We start from the raw sequence: 6,229 nt of genomic DNA on the forward strand, positions 1-6,229 counted from the left end.
TTCTAGCAGCAGCGGAGCGCTCTCCTCCCTCCTCCCTCCTCGTTGTCAGGTAAAACCCAGTAAAACACGTCGTTTCAGTTGTTTCCTGTCCGCCAGCGCGGGAAAGTCGCTCCAAGACAGTAAATACAAAAAGAACAAATACTGAAAAATCCCGCCAGGCGTTTGAGGAGCTGAACAGCTTAATCAGCGTTGTATCATCTCCTCTTGTAGTGGCTTGGGTGAAACGGATATTTACAGACACATAGAAGTTACGCACTATAGCTTTAACAACATAATGCAGACTTGATGAAGTTTTCTATCAACATAATGAGGAATGTTTTGAATTAAATGTGGTACTGTAAATGTGATGATGATACTACTGCAGGCAAGAGGGGCCACAGATGGAGTAAAAAATAAATAAACATTTCAATAATTATTACATAAAAGAAACTGATTACAGCTCATATTCAAAGAAATGCATTGAACATAAGTAGAACACAGTGGGTCTCAACAGTGACAGTCCGGCATGAGTAAATCTGTGTGTAGATTTGCACATAAAAGCTCACTCTACTAAAACTCTACTCCGGATTCATGAACGGTGCGGGAAACTCAGATTTGATCGTAAACACGTGTGTAAAATGATGAATGCCAACCCATCGTAAACTAACAACACGCCCCCGGTGATCAGCAAACCCAACCCTAACCCTAAACCTAACCCTAGTTGTGTGTATTTTTTTTTTTTTTTTCATGTTTCATATCGAACTATTCTGGCTTTACTTCTTAAACGGTTCTTTAATCAACCAAGGATAGGCCTACTTAATTCACTAAATCTGTTTCTTCCCTCCAAGCCTTTGACCTGTCCCAGTCACACCACTACTAACAGAAGAGAATTAAATATTTTTTCTGGACTCCACTTCACCCAAAATGACTTCGATCCGTGATCTCTCTTTTTTTCTCTCTCTCCCTCTTTCCTCGTTTGCGTCATGGCCGCAGGTGAACAGGATGCACCTACCTCCTAATATGGTGGTCAGGATCTCCTTATATGGCTATTCATGTATGGAGATCTATGCAAATTGCTGATCACTGGGGGCGGGTTGTTAGTTTACGATGGGTTGGCATTCATCATATTACACACGTGTTTACGATCAAATCTGATTTTCCCGCACCGTTCATGAATCCGGAGTAGAGTTTTAGTAGAGTGAGCTTTTATGTGCAAATCTACACACAGATTTACTCACGTTTCATGAATGAGACCCAGTGTGTTTACTTTCTGATCAGATCATATAGAAGAAAGAGGTTACACAAAGACAGATGCAACCACAGGGCTCGACAGTGCGACTGTTTTGCTCGCATTAGCGAGTTGATAATATCCCGTGCGAATAAAAAATTGCATTCAGTCGCATCAGTGCGACTCTGACAGGCATGCACCGTTTTGCATGCGGTTTAATGTGAGCAGTACCCCCCCCCCCTGCCTGTTTGGTGATTTTGGCCGTCGCATTGATTAAAGCTTGTGTACATCGGGGCCGTTCAGATGTAACGTCTTTCCCGCACATTACTTTCAAGGTAGACGCGCGTCATGCACGCCAAGGCGACACCGTAGCAGCGCACATTCGGTGCGAAGCGCTTTTTTTTCGTGCACGTTCGACCTGCTTCTTCCTCCGGTACACGGTCTCGGGCTGTGTCTCTCCTACTGTTTCACACGGAGCTCTGCCCCGTTTGAAAGGTGAAGGAAGCCCTTAGGTGGTACGTGGCCTCCGAGGCTACCGCGGAGCTATCAAAGAAAAAAAAAAAACGCTTGTCGCGGTGAGAACAGCTGACATGTGGTCACAGTCTCACAGTGCAACATTCATATAACTTCAACCTCAAAGCTCCCTGTCTGACCTGTCCCCGAACATCACACAGGGGCAGCATGGAGCTGCTTGTGTGACAGGTTGTTGAGTTTTATTAATGTTAAAACATTATTAAAAGGAATAAAATTTGGTGATTTTACTGTTCTCAAATGTAAAAATGGGTCATGTTGGACCCTCAGCATTATTTAAGGCTTAAACAGCCTGCTACAACATTTTTCATTGTGCTCCTAAAAAATCTTAGTGTAGAGCCCTGTATGTAATGTTCAGCTTTTTATACTGAGGGAAATATAGGTTCACTGCTCATCAATACCCCCACCCCTGGGCCACATGCACACACATACAGCGCAAAACTGAAAACTAATATTGTTTGTAAATATTCTATTTTCTCACACATATTTGCATTGTTTGTCTTTCCTGATTTTTGTTAAGGCAAAGAGCCAGTTATAACATTAAAATTAGTCTACAGGGTTAGGATTATAGGCTAAATCTACTTTTTTTGTTTGAAAATTATATTTTCACCAAAATTGCTAAATTTTTATTGTGCTACTAAAAAATGTTGTGTGCTACAAAATTTTTCAGCATGGTAGCACAGTGCTACTTGGAAAAAATCTTAGCGTCAAGCCCTGAACCAACTGTCTGTCATTTCATTGGCAACTAAGCCAAAAGCAAAAGTTACAAAAACCAACAGAGTTTGAAGAAATGAGCCAAAATCATTTTGCCATAGAAGGCTGTCAACTAACTTTTAAATTAATTAAAATACTTTACTCAAATGAAACAAATTTCACTTCATTTATAGAGAACAGCCGGTGTCAAAAGGGATATGAATCAACCAAATATTTTTAAGCAATATAAGTTTGTGTAAATTAAAGTAAATTACGTGATGATGTGGGTGGATGTGTAAAAATTTAAACTTGAATTGTGCCGCTATACAGCAATATCTGAAAAATGTTAAATGACAACATAGTTTAATTTGATCAAAATCCGATCCTGCACCATCCATCTACACACACTCAGACCTGAGGACAATGGAGACTTAGTCCACCTTTTGCTATGTCTTTGGACTGTGTGATTAGAGAACCTACAGAGAACTCAGAGCACATTCAAACTTTTTGTTGTCATGCTTATGGAGTTAATGTTCCTACTGCTACAACACAATCTGGTTTGCTTTTAGCACTTTTCGCATCCAATGCTGAAAAAAAGAGCTGCAGACAAGAAAAACTACACACCAGGCTACAAGCTTAATTTTGGATTTGGGTTAAACTACCATTTTCGTAAGTTTGCTGCTGAAATTCATCTCTGCTCAAACTTATCATTGCCCTTGGCTCTATTGGCTGTCATCTCCAATGGGTTGCTAAATCATCTTCTTGTCTACAGCAACAAGAACTACAAAAATTTCCCAGATCCACAAATCAGAGACGTTCATGAACACCATTGTCAACATGTACCTGAGTGCCTGATTCCACTGACCTGTGTTTCTGGCTCACTGTCCTGATGGTGTTTCCCATCTTCCAGTCTCCATCACTGATAACTTCTAGACACATCTCAGGACCCCATCACAATACCTCTCACAGGTTAGTGCTCACAGCAAGATTCAGGTGTTCCATCATGCACTGCCTCACTTTACATTCAGCTGGTGAACAGATGCAACATCCTCAACCTGCAGGATTCCCCGGTATCATCCTCCAACTCCCTGGCAATTACATATCTGGAGAGATATCACATCTCAGTTGGTCCTGGCCCCTCCACCTGCTGTGCCTGGACCCTCCTCCTGCACTGGGGCTTGGTGCTCCATATGGCTCCTAACCAGTGTGCGAAATACCCATCAATATTCGGGGGGGTCCCTAACTCGCGATTGTTGCGCAATACCGTTATTTTTTTTTTTCTTTTTATAAAGTAGGACTATAACATTACAATAAGCCAAGAAAATTAGCCTATAGCCTAAAAAGGAGAGGCAAAGTTGTGCACTACAATGCAGAAAGTAATTGACAATAAATAGACGATAATTCAATAAATAAAAGACAATAATTGGCACCACACTGGCGCACTTGAACAATGAATAAATGCCAGGTATAGGAGACTGGCGCGATCAGGGCAATGCAGAAACGAATAGACAATAAATAAAATACAATCATTAAAATGAATGAAAGACACCAAACTCGTGCACTCGAATAACAACCAACTGTATAAATCTGGAGATCGGAGACTGACGTGCAATTATGTGCACGAGATCCTCAGCCTGCAACTATGACCATCATGTAACCTTATCTAACCATCCATCTGGCAAATACGTTTACACACACCATTGAACACATCCACAAATCACATTCGTATAACGGGCCATCATGAAAATTGAAAAACCACAGACAAATAGCTCACAACAGGCGCCTGGCCAAACAACACCACTGGGGGTTCAGGCCATCGTATGCTGAAGCAGGCTAGCCTCTTACCTCAAGTTATTTTCCTGCCTTAATGTCAAACCAAGGGTTGCGGTATTTCCATTACCCCACCTGCTTAGGTGTAAAAAAAAAAAAGAAAAAGAAAAGCGGCCAATCACCAGTGCTCGCAGCAGGGGCAGTGGCATCGGCTACGTCTTCAGAGCATTCGGCCTCAACTTCACTTTCTTCGGCAGAGGGTGGGAGAGGAACGGGATCCTCTGTTCTGATAGCGAGTGGGCTCGACTCCTGCGCTGGGCTGGCACACATGGCTAATTTGCATAATGCGCAGGTGACACGGTTCAGCTTAATGTTAAACGAATAAATGTTTTGAATTATGAATACTGGACATGGTGATCTTAAACACATTTAATTGACCACAATAAAATTATTATATTATATTATATTATTTATTTTTTGACAAGATTGAGACCCCCCTCAGATTTTGCTTTTGAGTCTTTCAGGGGGTCTCAAGGGGTTAATCAGGGGGGTCCGACCCCCCCAAACCCCCCCGTATTTCGCACTATGCTCCTAACACAAGCACTGTGAGGAGTCCCAGCCCCCTTTCTGTCCAAGATCCTGTATCTACTCTATATCAGACGCGTCTATTATCGGACAAGTTGCTCTCCTGGTAGTGTCTCTGTCTCCTCGATTGAAGCTTCTGCTGCACACTCCCAGTCCTACATTACTGTTCACATTTAATACAAAATAAAATATTTTATCAAATTAAAAAACAGCAGCGGCCCTCTGCATACCCAGTGTTAGAGTAGATATCACACAGCAGATTCGATCTTTGCTCAGTGAATAACCACATGTACTCTGTCTTTTTATTAATGCAGGCAGGAAACAACACGATCAAGCAGCAGCCTGAGGTTTTAAAATAAGATTTTAATCTTTTTTTTTATAAACTCAAAAACTGTATGGAAAGTCCTCACATAGTCTGCCTTACCCTAACCTTACACTAACTGTGCTGAGGTGCAAAATGCTTTTGCCATTTGGTTTCTCTGAACACCTAGCTGCAGTAATTCTGTCAATACCACAATAATACAGTTTATTTTAAATTGATCATTTGAATCTTTTTTGGAACAGGAAGTACCTATTAGTAGGTATAGTGTCTATTCAAAACGCAATTATGATTATGGATGGCAATTATGATTACGGGTGGATGGATAGTTGGATGGAAGCTCTCAAATGTCAGTTTGACGGTTTGTTATAGCACACTAATGTAACAACAACCTCACTTAAATAGCGGCAACAAACTATCACATGAAACCCCAGACCAGATTTGTGGTCTCTTTGGACACAACATGCAAAAGTGTGTCACTGCCTAGAACATTACAATCCCAACAAAGTGAACTACCATGGACAAAACCAGAAATTCTAGGCTACTTACAAAGAAGACTCATAATCTGAAAATGCACAGATCCTCAAAAACCTTGAAGTAAAACATAATTCATATAGATTGTGGAAAAGCATCTGAAATACTGAAGTTTGAGGCTACCCGTCTGAGGCTACCCCCCCCCCCCCCCAAAAAAAAAAAGATTGTACTAACTAGCGCAAACCCTTTATGTTTTCATCTTAAGTGACAATCATCCACTTCCCACCAGCTCTCTTCCTCTGAGATTACGCAGGAAGAGTTACCTGATCTTTTGAACTTTTTGTGCTTGTGACATTTATGGTTCAAATATGATTTTTTTAAGACTCTTGCCAACATTTGTATGCCTCTTTCATCTGTACATCCCCATGCAAGACGTCATTTATTTACACTCATCTGGAAAACCGCTATAATCATCCCTGTTTTTAAATACGAGGATCCAACTTGTGTTTTGAATTTCAGGCACCTGTTCCCCCAGAATTATTGGCAAACAACCTCTCTAACAAATTAAAAAATCATCAGAATAACAATGACATCAGACTGACATCTGACTTCCAATGTAGTTCTTTCTCCATCAATGTAACCATATCTAA

The sequence above is a fragment of the Trachurus japonicus genome, chromosome 12 (assembly GCF_045865225.1).
Source record: "Trachurus japonicus isolate A0001 chromosome 12, Traja_1.0".
NCBI lineage: Eukaryota > Metazoa > Chordata > Actinopteri > Carangiformes > Carangidae > Trachurus > Trachurus japonicus.